Source organism: Oryctolagus cuniculus, chromosome 6, assembly GCF_051225735.1.
Source record: "Oryctolagus cuniculus isolate XC-2025 breed Fujian yellow rabbit chromosome 6, ASM5122573v1, whole genome shotgun sequence".
NCBI lineage: Eukaryota > Metazoa > Chordata > Mammalia > Lagomorpha > Leporidae > Oryctolagus > Oryctolagus cuniculus.
Window position 1 is genome coordinate 92,289,525 of NC_142872.1, and position 12,990 is coordinate 92,302,514.

The following is a 12,990-nucleotide window of genomic DNA, read 5'->3' on the forward strand; positions in this document are numbered from 1 at the left end:
CATTGCCTCCATAGTTTGTATTAGTAGGAAACTGGACTCAGGGTTTGGATCTCTGAATGAACCCAGGCATTCTGATGTGGGACACAGGCATCATAACTGCTAGGCCAAACACCCACTCCCTAATCGTATTTTCTCAATAGTAAATCCTGGTGGAAACACTGGAGCCCACTCCATAGTAATGTTTGGCTGAGCCACATACCAGCTGGTGAGAACCCAGAGTGGATGCAGCATATATTTTGGTATCACTGGATGCCTTGTAATAGCATACTTTATGGTCATGCATGTTTTATTCTCTCTTTGTTATGTTTTCCAGGGCGATAACCAATTGGCTGATAGAGTAACAAATGAAAAGTAACCTGACTCCATTGACCTACTCAGCTCTGCGTAGGAACATGGGAAGGAGCAGCTGTTTGCTTTGAAACAGGGAACAGGTATGGAATAGCTCCTTTCATTGTGGATTTCTTTTATTTTTTTGCACATCTATTTCCAGACCAGTTGAAAACAGCAAGATGTTCCTGTTTGAAAACACAGAATCGGCATTACAGGAACAGGTGTTGTGAGTGACTGGTAACATTTCTGAGTTGCTCCATCTTCAGATTGCTGGTTATGTAAGTACCGGTGCAATTAAGAGGCAATTATTTTCAAACGGCAAATAGGTAATTGTACTAGGGAGGATTATTGCTCTTAAGCATAGGACTGGCATTTTGGATGTATTTAGCATTAAGACACATTATTTGGATTATGGGGATTTGTTCCACTAAATGGATTTCTATGGCAGAATCATAGAAATAGAAATAAAATGGTAAATTGTGTTAGTTTCTCCAGTGATAGCCACTAAAAGCATTTTGCTGTGTTTAATGATCAAATCTCCTTCACTTTCATTCATTTCTTGGTTGTGAAAGGACCTGGCCCAGAAAGGCATAGTTTGATGATTTCCATCTTTCAGAATTTACATAATATGATATGGGTGAAGCTTCTTTCATTTTGAAAGGAACATGTCATTGTAGATGAAAATTCAGAAGAGCCCTTCTGGGACCTCTGGAATTAAAACTATTTATTTATTTAGAGTCAATTCCCACCATCATTAGGGTACTACACCTTCTTTCAGTTGTATGTATTATCAAGAGTCAGGTGAGGAGCATGTGGTTTGGTAGTGTCTCTGTGGTGGTCAATGCTTTAAGAAATTACAATATTACTGGCATTACAATCCAGCTGGAAAGTCACTATAAGTTCCACAGATTAAGTATCATGTACTAGATAATCAAAATCAAATTACTTGATGACTTCACATGACTCTATTCCCGTCCCATCCCCGATTGGCTGACTCATGAGATATTATGAATAAATAATAGGCACTTGAATTTCACATAGGAATATCAGAATTCAAAAGGCTACAGAAAAAGGATTCATAAAAACTGTATGCATTTTATTTATTTATTTATTTAAGGTCATTTAGGAAGAACTTTTACAGGATGTTTGGCTACTACTCTGTAATTTGTATGTTCTCAGGGATGATAGTATCCTTGTTTTCACACATTAAGGGTTTCTATGTTTAACCTGAAACTAAACAGCATCTAAATCAATATAGTATATGAAGAGTCTGGTTTCTAGCTCAGCCAGGAGACAGAAAAAGTATGAAAGTACTTCAAAAGATTTGTGGGAAATGGGACTAAATGGTGCAAAAAATGCACAGTTTTATAATAATATGCACTTTTCCATGAACTTGTTGAAGCTTGCTCATGTTGTTGCTGCTCAATGCACCAAGTAACTTTGTTTTTTGATTCCTTTATGCTTCAACGATATGTCAGTCAACTACTAACTACACTGACCAACTATTGACTCAATATTATCTTTTTTACGTTCCAATATGATGCAAATGTTTCTCATAAATACCTTAACTGAGAGATGTTGTCTGCCTAACAGAAAATCATCTAGAATAAAGCAAAAAAATGATAAAGCACACATTAAACTCTCTCTGTGAATGCAATCCTTTCTGAGGATTAATCTATCCACACCATAAAGCAACAGTCAGCTGCTAAATTTTATTCAGCAGGAACAGATTAGAATGTGACTTCATGTGTAATTGAAGCAATGATTCTGGGGAACATATAAGCCAAAGGAATAGGTAGTTACTGTGCTTTCAAGGGTGTATATTTCTACCGAATAGAACTATTTGAGAAATGGGATCGGCCTTCCTCTGTTTCCATTGGAAAAGAGGGCTGTGGAGAGGAGTGGCCTGGGACAGGGAGGAGCTCTGATACTGAAGGCTATGTCTGCGCTTGTGTGCCAGACTGTCCCCAGGACTGCTTTCTGGAAGGGTTTGGGGGTCGCCCCTGACTGAGCCCAGCTCAGGAGGATCCCTCATGGCCCTGGCCCAGACACAGTGTAAAGCTACATTCATTTAATGTTACCACTATTCAGAGTTCCTGTAATGATTAAATGAGACAGAAGTTGTGAAAATTACTTCTAGATTGTAAATAACCTATAAATATCAAGTATTAGTCAATGTGGCACACTAGCAAGAACATAGGCTTTAGAAGTAAATAGATCAAGGCCGGCGCCGCGGCTCACTAGGCTAATCCTCCGCCTTGCGGCGCCGGCACACCAGGTTCTAGTCCCGGTTGGGGCACCGGATTCTGTCCCGGTTGCCCCTCTTCCAGGCCAGCTCTCTGCTGTGGCCAGGGAGTGCAGTGGAGGATGGCCCAAGTGCTTGGGCCCTGCACCCCATGGGAGACCAGGAGAAGCACCTGGCTCCTGCCTTCGGATCAGTGCAGTGCGCCGGCCGCGGCGGCCATTGGAGGGTGAACCAACGGCAAGGGAAGACCTTTCTCTCTGTTTCTCTCTCTCACTGTCCACTCTGCCTGTCAAAAAAAAAAAAAAAAAAAAAAGAATTAAATAGATCGGACTTCAAGTTTCACCTGTGTGAATGTGGTAAAGTTATATTCATTAGACTCAATTTTCTCATCTATAAAACAGGTATGACACTTCTCTTTAAGATGTTTCAGAAGGTGGTATCTGACATCAGATCATGAACTTTCCACAGTCAGAACCGTAAAATGCTGTCTGGTTCTCAGTCCTATATGCTCAACTACCTGACTTGGGCTGCACTGAGAGAGCAGGGTCATTACTAAAAGCCAGGTTCCCTATAGCTGTAAAAACGCTGGAGGTCTGTTTATTATTTTATGAAATGAAATAAATGGTTATCCTGGAATGAGGCCACTTGTGTCAACATGACCAGTCTGTGTCCTCCCCATGGGCGGATCTCAAGGAAAGACAAATCATCAGAATGTCAACGTGTTCATGTGCTATGGGATATAATTGTCACATAATTGTCATAATTGTGGGCCAGTGCAAAGAACTCAATCCATATGACCAGTATGTTCTCTTCCTCATGGCAGACCTATGTAAACTGTCAAATAACAATCAGAGGGTGGCTAGCTGAGCATGGAGTTAGATGAGTCAAATAAACATTTAACAACATTGGGCTGAAATTGCTAGGTGGGTTTTTCTCAACAGGAACCAACCACCTGGCCAACCAGGCTTGAATCCTTTGGCTTTTTCTCCATCGTAGTACTTGGATGGCTGAGTCAGCATTTGCCTCTGCATTTGTTTTTCTCTGCATGTCCACGTCTTATCATTCTTCTCATTAACTGACATGAGAAAAACTTGGTGGGGCCAGCATTGTGGCACAATGTGTTAAGCCACCACCTATACACTAGCATCCCATATTGGAGCACTGGTTCAAGTCCTGGGTGCTCTGCTTCTGATCCAGCTCCCTGCTAATGTGCCAGGGAAGGCAACAGAAGATGCTTTAAGTACTTGGGCTCTTGCCACCCACATGGGTGACAAGGATGGCACTCCAGGCTCCTGGTTTTGACCCTGACCAGCTCTGGCCATTGTGGCCATTTAGGGAGTGAACCAGTAGATGGAAGATCTCCATCTCTCTCTTCTCTCTCTATGTTGTTCTGCCTTTCATATCAGTAAAATAAGTCTTCTAAAAAATAAAGAAAGAAAAACCCTGTAAACTCTCAGTTACATTAGGTAGTTAATCATATTCTATCAGATTTTTCAGGCCTAGGAGCCATTTAGCTCTTTAAGATGACTTTGAGATAAGATAGCTCTTCACTTAGCCATAGGCACTGACCTCCAAGTTTATCTCTCAGAGAGCAATCTTAGCTTTCTTACTCCTGAGCCCTTGGAGGTCCCTCTCTGATTCCCCCAGGGGCTGATAACAGGATTAAGTGGTATGACACTTGTAAAGTCATCTTTCTGGCACATAGAAGGTGCTCAGTAAATGCTAAATCCATGTACCCTTTCCCTTTCATGCGATGTAACAGCTCTTAAGACTTTTATAAACCATAGCCCTGGTCTATGCCACTGGGATTACAGAGATTAATACAAAATAGGGTTCTAGCCTTTAAGCTGCTCAGTGTATGTTAGTGAAGAAAGACATGCAAGTTAACAGTATTTTGGCGAGCATAATAATAACCTCCAGATTCACAAGCTGTGGGGATAAATGTGGTCTCATTGCTATCATTCTATGTAAAACCACAGGGCTCCAGCAGAGGCAAAGTCCTCCCGCAGAGGTGCCAACAGTAAGGGGAGACATGCAGAGGGACTTCCGAGGCCCACCTTTTGTCCTCATTATCTCCATTAGCATTATCTCCACCCCTATTTTAAAATCTGGATTACTGATATTTTCTTATTCTGATCTAAGGTCTATGCAAAAATACTCTAAGCCCCTCTCAGCAGCCTGCCCTTGTCCTTCCTGCTTCTTGCTGGTACTGTGTCTTTCCTATATTGCCATACAAGAGCTTCCAATGACCCCAAATATTTTTGAGCATTCCCAGAGGGTGTCACAAATGTTTTCGGACATCCTCTGCCTCCCCTTCCTCTGTAGAAAAATACTGGCCTGCTCCAACCAGAATGCCGACTCTCCCTACACTGAGGTAATCAAGGTTCTCTCTGACCTCTATCCTTTGTGTTCTCTGATGATGAGCACCAGTTTTATTATTAGCTTGCACTTCTGTATCCCATTTTAGTCTTCTACCTCCCTAAAACCTGGGTTTGAATAAGTCATGGAATTCTCTGCTGTTTGGCAGATTATCTTCAGTATCCTGAATTTGTAACAGCAAGCTCCAAGTAGGAAGGAATCAAAGCTGGTCGTGGAGCAGAATTCTCACAGTTGTGGAAATTATGCATGTCTGTGCTTTGTTAAAATTTGTTGTAGGTCTGTCTGTAGACTTACAGAAGCCATGGCATCTCTCTTATGGAGAATGAACACACACCCCCCATTAAAACTATTCCTTTTGATGCTGATTATACATAAATTTGATAAAGCAAAGATAACTATGTGTTGTACTTCCATTTCTTCTTAGTTTCTTTGAATAGCTCTTCACACATTTTCTTTCCACAGATTTAAAGCTGCTCCTCTCATCTGTACTAGTAACAGCTAAACAATCCATCTGACTGTTTTTGGGCTGAAGATCTTAGTATACCACTAGTATTTTCCCAAAGAATTCTTTCCAAACATTGCCATAGTTTTACATTTTATAGGTTCCACCATTTGAGAAATTGTCCTATTAAAAAAATCCTAGGAAAGGATTTAAATTGGGCTGGTATGGGCCAAGTGTCTACTCCTGGCCTACTCAACTGGGAAAATGTGAGCTTGAGGTAAATCTTAGGAAAAACATACATTGCTGTAGGGACTCCTGTACTTCCCAGAAAAATGGGAGCTAATTATAGAAAAACTATCTACTATGTTGTTCTCTGGCCAGAACGCTCCAAAAGGCATTTTTTTTTAAAAAGATGTATTTAATTTATTTGAAACACAGAGTTACAGAGAGAGGGAGGGAGGGAAGGAGGGAGAGAGAGAGAGAGAGAGAGATCCTTTATCTGCTGATTTATTCCCCAAATGGCAGCAACAGCTGGAGCTGGGCTGATCCGAAGCCAGGAGCCAGGAGCTTCTTCCAGGTCTCCCAAGCAGGTACAGGGGCCCAAGCACCTGGGCCATCTACTACTGCTTTCCCAGGCCATAACAGAGAGCTGGATTAGAAGAGGAGCAGCCAGGACTAGAACTGGTGCCCATATGGGATGCCAGTGCTGCAGGCTGGGGCTTTAACCAGCTGTGCCATAGCACCAGCCCCCAAAAGGCATTTATTAAGCTGGCCTAGATAGCCTCTAACTCTGTATTCTGTAGTCCTAGGACTTGAATCATTAGGTTGATGCATTTATTCATTTATTATTTAATTTGACAAATAAAATTTATATATATTTGTAATTCATAAGTTTGTGGACAAGTGGGCACTGTGGTACAGTGGGTTGAGCCACTGCTTGGGATGCCCACATCCCATAACAGTGCATGAGCTTGAGTCCTAGCTACTTCCCTTCCAGGCTAGCTTCCGGTTACTATCTCCAGGGAAGCAGCAGATGGTGACTCAAGTGCCTGGACTCCTGCCACCCACGAGGGAGACCTGGCTGGGCTCTGGGCTCTCCCTTTCTCTCTGTTGCTCTGCCTTTGAAGTAGATGAAAATAAATAAATATATATATAAATAAACATTATAAAAAGTGTATGGAAAAATTGAATTCAAAAATTGAATTAAAAAAACTCCCATATTTTCCATAAACTTTGTGAATCCTCTTTATTTATCCATTGAAAATCACATTCTCATTCTCTATTCAGGTGCTGATGAACACCTAGGTTGAGTCCGTATCTTGGCTATTGTGAATAGAACTGCAATGAACATGGGATTATAACACATCTCTTGGACAAACTAACCTAATTTCCTTTGGATGTACACCCAGTAGTGTGAATTGCTGATGCGCTCTTAGTGTTAGCAACCAGTGACTTTAGGGACCTTGCCCCCCCGCAGCCAGATCTTGAAACCCCAGTCAGAGGAGCCAGTGGCATGTCTCTGGTCCTGCTGTTTGTCCTCCAGGGCACGGAGAAATCCCCACTTGTCAAATGCTGTTCATGGATAGCATGTTTTTGTGGTGTGACTGCTGGAGAAGCCTGCAGCTGCCTCTACTTCCAGGGGCCATCAGGTGGATGTGTGGGCAGAACATCAGTACTCAGGATCTGCATGTGAGGTGGTGGCAGGAGAGATGGGACAGGGAAGGAAGGAGGCAGAAATGTAAGTTACCCTGGCCATTTTGCTTTCAATTATGAATAATCAGCTAAGCAGCATTTTTGAGACAGGGCTTAGCTACAGGATGGGGACACAAGGATGATTGACACAATTCCAAACCTTGAATTCTACCTTACTGCATAGGGAAATTTGTGGGACAATAATAAGAAAAAGTGCAATAATATACTGAGCAGCTGCCAGCCAGTATGGACATCTGTTTGATTTTGTTTTATGGTGGGTAGAATCAGGCTTTGTTCTCCCCTTGGTGTGAACCAAAGATCTCAGACTTGAGCTCCTCTGGCCTCCACATTTTTTTTCAAGGCTACTTCTGGAGGGTGCAATGCAGCCATTCCACATGGCAACCACTGGCCCTTGAGCAGTTGCTCCCTCAGATAGGTCCGTGCTATCCTGACAGCCTGAGTGACTGCAGGATGTTTGCCCGATGTCTAACTCCCTTCAGAGTTGCTTTCCTTTTCCTCACTCAAGAAAGAGAAGGCCAGGCTGGCATTGTGGCATAGCGGGTAAAGCTATAGTTTGCAATGCTGGCATCTTATATGGATGCCAGTTTGTGTCCCCGCTGTCCCCACTTCTAATACAGCTCCCTAATCGCATAGAAGAAGCAGCAGAGGATGGCCCCAGGACTTGGGCCTCTGCCACCCACTTGAGAGACATGGATGAAGCTCCTGACTCTTGGCCTTGGCCTTGCCCAGCTCTTGGCCATTGCAGCCATCTGGGAGTGAACAAGTAGATGGAAAATTTCTCTCTCTCTCTCTCTCCCACTTTCTGTCATCTGTTACTCTGCATTTCAAATAAAGAACTAAACATTTTTTTATAAGGGAAGAGGAGAGGTTCAAAATTTTTGAATTTTTTACATTGTTCTTTTAATTTTTTAATTATTTCTTGTTTAGAAAGAGAGAGAGAGAGAGATACAGAAAGAAAGATCGATCCCATCCCAAATAGGACTTTGCCAGGCAAAGTCAGGAGCTAAGAACACAATCTATGTCCCCAACATGGGAGGCAGGGTCTCAGCTACATGAGCCTTCCAAGGTCTGCATTGGTAAGAAGCTGCAGTCAGGAACCCGAGGCAGGAATCAAATTCAGGCACTCTGAAATAGGATGTGGGTTTGTTAGCTGTTAGGCCAAACAACTTCCCCTTTTCTACTTAACCGGATCCCTTAGGATTACCAGCCTTCACTGTACCACTTTGGGATCTCTGGGGTCTCTGATATACCAGACAACATCATGTGGGCCCTGCCTTTGCAGATGTTGGTGCGGTCATTAGTCTGGTGGGACCAGAACTGGGAGCTGCTCCAACTGAGCCCATTCCCCACTGGGATGTTTATACCCAGCTCTTCTGCTGCCAGTGCTGTAAATGAGTATCCCCAAAGCCCTGACACCATTCCCTTAGCCCTCACATAGTCAACCACTTCACATCTGTTCATGGTTACAGTAGCTGCTAATGTGCAAGGCCCAAAGCTAAGAGCTGGACAACGACGTCTGCAACTTCTGATTAGAGGAGCTTGCAGTCAAAGTAGTTGGCTTTTAATTTAAAAAAATGTTAGCTGATACATACAAATTGATAATGACTTTCACTTCAATTCAAGGGTCAGGACATCATCCTTTTTATGGCTGAAAAGTATTCCACTGCATACATGTTCCACATCTTTATCCATTCATAGTGGATGGCCACTTAGGTTGTTTCCATTTCTTGCCTATTGTTAACAGGGCTGCATTAAATACGGGTGTGTAGATGTCTCTTCAACAGATGGATTTCTTCTAGGATTTCTGATAGCTCCATTTTTAAGATTTTGAGGAACATCCACATTGTCTTCCACATTGACTGGACTAATTTTAATTCCCACCACTAGTGTGACAGGGTTCCCCTTTTTCTCCACTTGCTCCCCAGCACTTGTTATCATTTGTCTTTTTGATGATAGCTCATCTAGCTTGAATGAGCTGATATCTCACTGTGGGTTTTACTTGTATTTCTCTGATGATTAGGGAACTGCTGAGGAAGTTTTCATGTACCTGTTGGTCTATTTGTATGTCTTCTTTTGGAAAGCGTCTGTTTAGTTCTACCGGCCATTCTTCAACTTCAACAGGATTATTTGGATTTTTCTATTGAGTTTTTGGGTTTCCTATAGATTCTGTGTATTAACCTCTTGTCAGATGTATAGCTGGCAAGTATTTTCTCCCATTCTGCAGGTTGTCTCCTTACTGTGCTGAATACTTACTGTGCAGAAGCTTCTTAGTTTGATGAAATCCCATTTGTCTATTTTTGCTTTTGTTTACTGTGCTTTTGAGGTCCAGGTACTTTTGATTTTTTTTAAATTATTGCTTTGTTTTTGTGACAAAATACACTTAACACAAAATGTGTGTGCATTCACAGTGCTATCTAACCATCACCACTGTGTATTTCTTTTCTTTCTTTTCTTTTCTTTTTTTTAAAGATTTTTATTTGAGAGGCAGAGTTACTATAGAGAGAGGGAGAGATAGAAAGAGAGAGAGGTCTTCCATCCACTGGTTCACTCCCCCAGATGGCCACAGTGGAGCTGAGCTGATCTAAAGCTAGGAACCAAGAGTTTCTTTCAGGTCTCTAAGCATTTGGGCCATTTTTCCCTGCTTTCCCAAGCCACCAGCAGGGAGCTGGATTGGAAGTGGAGCAGCCGGGACTCAAACTGGTGTCCATATAGGATGCTGGCACTGCAGATGGAGGAGACCCAACCTACCATGCCAGCCCCACCACTGTGTATTTGTAGAATTTGTCATTATCTACACAGCAGACTCGTAGAATGGCAGATGTCCTAAACAGCACTCTGGCCTCAGAATCAGCCCTTAATGCATTCGGAGCTGGCTGAAGAGCCCATGAGAGTATTTTAGGCATGGAAAGCCAAGACACTCTGGGAAAAAAAAATGACCTAAATGAAAGATCTCTGCAAGTGAGATCCCAGTAGAAAGAACGGGCCATCAAAGAAGGAGGTACCCTTCTCTGAAGGGAGGAGAGAACTTCCACTTTGACTATGACCTTGTCTGAATAAGATTCAAGTCAGCGAACTCAAGAGGCTTCCATAGCCCTGGAAACTCACGACTAGAGCCTAGGGAGATTTCTGACACCATAAACAAGAGTGTCAAATTGTTAAGTTAGGCCGGCGCCGTGGCTCACTAGGCTAATCCTCTGCCTTGAGGCGCTGGCACACCGGGTTCTAGTCCTGGTCGGAGCACCGGATTCTGTCTCAGTTGCCCCTCTTCCAGGCCAGCTCTCTGCTGTGGCCAGGGAGTGCAGTGGAGGATGGCCCAAGTGCTTGGGCCCTGCACCCGCATGGGAGACCAGAAGCACCTGGCTCCTGCCATCGGATCAGCGCGGTGCGCCGGCCGCAGTGCACTGGCAGTGGCGGCCATTGGAGGGTGAACCAACGGCAAGAGGAAGACCTTTCTCTCTGCCTCTCTCTCTCACTGTCCACTCTGCCTGTCAAAAAAAATTAAAAATAAATTGTTAAGTCAACAATAGGAGTCACTGTGTACTTACTCCTCATGTGGTATCTCTGTCCTTAATGTGTTGTCCAATGTGAATTAATGTTATAACTAGTACTCAAACAGTATTTTACACTTCGTGTTTCTGTGTGGGTGTAAACTAATGAAATCTTTACTTAATACATACTAAATCAATCTTCTGTATATAAAGATAATTGAAAATGAATCTTGATGTGAATGGAATGAGAGAGAGAGCAGGAGATGGGAGGGGTACGGGTGGGAGGGAAGTTATGGGGGGTAAAAGCCATTGTAATCCATAAACTGTACTTTGGAAATTTATATTTACTAAATAAAAGTTTAAAAATACCAAAAAAAAACACAAAAAAGTAAAAAAAAAATAAAAGTTTAAGTCAATCTCAAAAAAAAAGAATTTGTCATTACCTCAAATAGAAACTCTATATCTGATAACTCCCTGTCCCCAGACCCTGGTAACTTCTATGCTGTTTTCTATCTCTGAATTTCCCTCTCCTACATCATATAAGTGGAATCACACAACATTCATCCTTTTATCACTGATTTATCTCTATTAGCATAAAATGAGGGTATTCCAAAAAGTTTGTGGAAAAATTTAATTATAGGCAAGTTTATGTTGGTGCAAAAACTTTGAAATTCATGCCTAGTGTTTTTTTTGTTTTTGTTTTTGTTTTTTTGTAATACACATTCCCCATGAATGTTTTTGAAGAGTCCTGGTATCTTCAATTTGTTGCAGCATATATCAATAGAATTCCATTTCTTTTCGTAACTCAATAATATTTGATTCTATGTACACACTACATTTCTTCATGATTTCACCCCCTGGATGGACACTGAGGTTGTTTCTACCTTTTGGCTTTTATGAATAATGCTGTTACGAACACTGGTGTATTCTTTTAAATTTATTAACTGATTTAATTCTTGCAAAAGTTAGATAAATTCAGGCACTTTTTTGTGTCTAATTTACAGACAAAGGAAGTCATGCAGCTGGTAATGGCAAGGTCAATATCCCAACCTGAAGGGTCTGACTACAGAGCACTCTGAATTGCACACTGTGCTGCCTAGAATAAGTCAGACATGGAGTGGTAAATGACGCATGTTCTCCCTTATATGTGGGAGCTAAAAGCAAAACTCAATCAAAATACAGAATATTACTACTAGAAGCTGGGAGGGGTAGGAGGGATAGAGGGAGTTTGGATTTTAAAAAATAGGGAAAGCTGGGTATGATTCACTAATTGTGACAAATATATTGCACTAATAGGAGATGTTAGTAATAGAAGCTGGGTGTGGTTTATAGATTGTGACAAATGTATCATCTTAATGTAAGATGTTAATAATAGGGGAAGCTGGATGTTGTGTATATGAGAACTTTTTTTATTACTTTACGATTTTGGTTATCTAAATTTAAAACTATTCTGATAGAAACCATTTTAAAATAATAAAAATAGTTACCTTTTCCTTTGAACTTAACTATTCACTGGTTACACTGTATGCATTATTTCTAAATCATTGAGGTATCTTTATGAGAAGGGTTTTATTAACTTGGTATTTCAGGTGAAGACACTAGTGCTCAGACAGGTTAAGTGATGGATACAAGAATGTCTCCCAAGTGTGCTTCTGTGAGCCACCCCTGGCCCCTAGCCCAGAGCCAGAATTCAGCAAGCAGATGGTTCCTTAGGACCTAGGATAGCCCAACCCACTCCGGTAGATCACAAATGCAGAACGCCCAGGAGCACTGGTGTTGCAGGCAGCAGGTGGGGACATAGCTCTGGGCTCCCTCTGGTGACAGAAAGTTCTAACCTAGGTCTCAGATGAGATCAGTATTTTTTTTCCTTAATATTTTTTAAGTTTTTTGTTTGCCTGTTTGTTTAATTTGAAAGGCTGAGTTACAGAGACAGGAGGGGGGAGAGAGAGAGAGAGAAAGAGAGAGAGAGAGATCTTCCATCCACAGGGTCACTCACCAAATGGCCACAATGGCCGGAGCTGAGCCAATCCAAAGCCAGGAGCCTGGAGCCTGGAGCCTGGAACTTCCTCCAGCTATCCCACATGGATGCAGGGGCCCAAGCACTTGGGCCATCTTCCACTGCTTTCCCAGGAGCATTAGTATGAAGCGGGATCAGAAGTGGAGCAGCCAGCTCTTGAATCGGCATTCAATGTCTCAGGTGGAGGCTTAACCTGCTTTGCCACAATGCCAGCCCCAAAAGTTGTTTTTTTTTTTGAAAAAATATTCTTGCTTTTTCAATGGCTAAACTAACAGAGTTGGAATAAGATGAATGATTATTTCCATTGCCAACTAAATTTGGAAGACTTAGAAAAAACATTATGTAAATTCTGGCCCCTACCCCACCAAAGACCTGC

General features: G+C 42.1%; 1 protein-coding gene across 1 annotated transcript in view; it reads left to right on the forward strand.

The window, feature by feature from the left end:
* The first annotated feature begins 313 nt into the window (after window positions 1–313).
* The window catches only part of DNAJC5B (DnaJ heat shock protein family (Hsp40) member C5 beta), a 56,804-nt gene continuing 44,127 nt past the window's right edge, over window positions 314–12,990 (forward strand). Inside the window, exon 1 of the mRNA XM_051843820.3 lies at window positions 314–431. The gene's annotated coding sequence lies outside the window, so the exon portion shown is untranslated. The remainder of the gene's footprint in view (window positions 432–12,990) is intronic.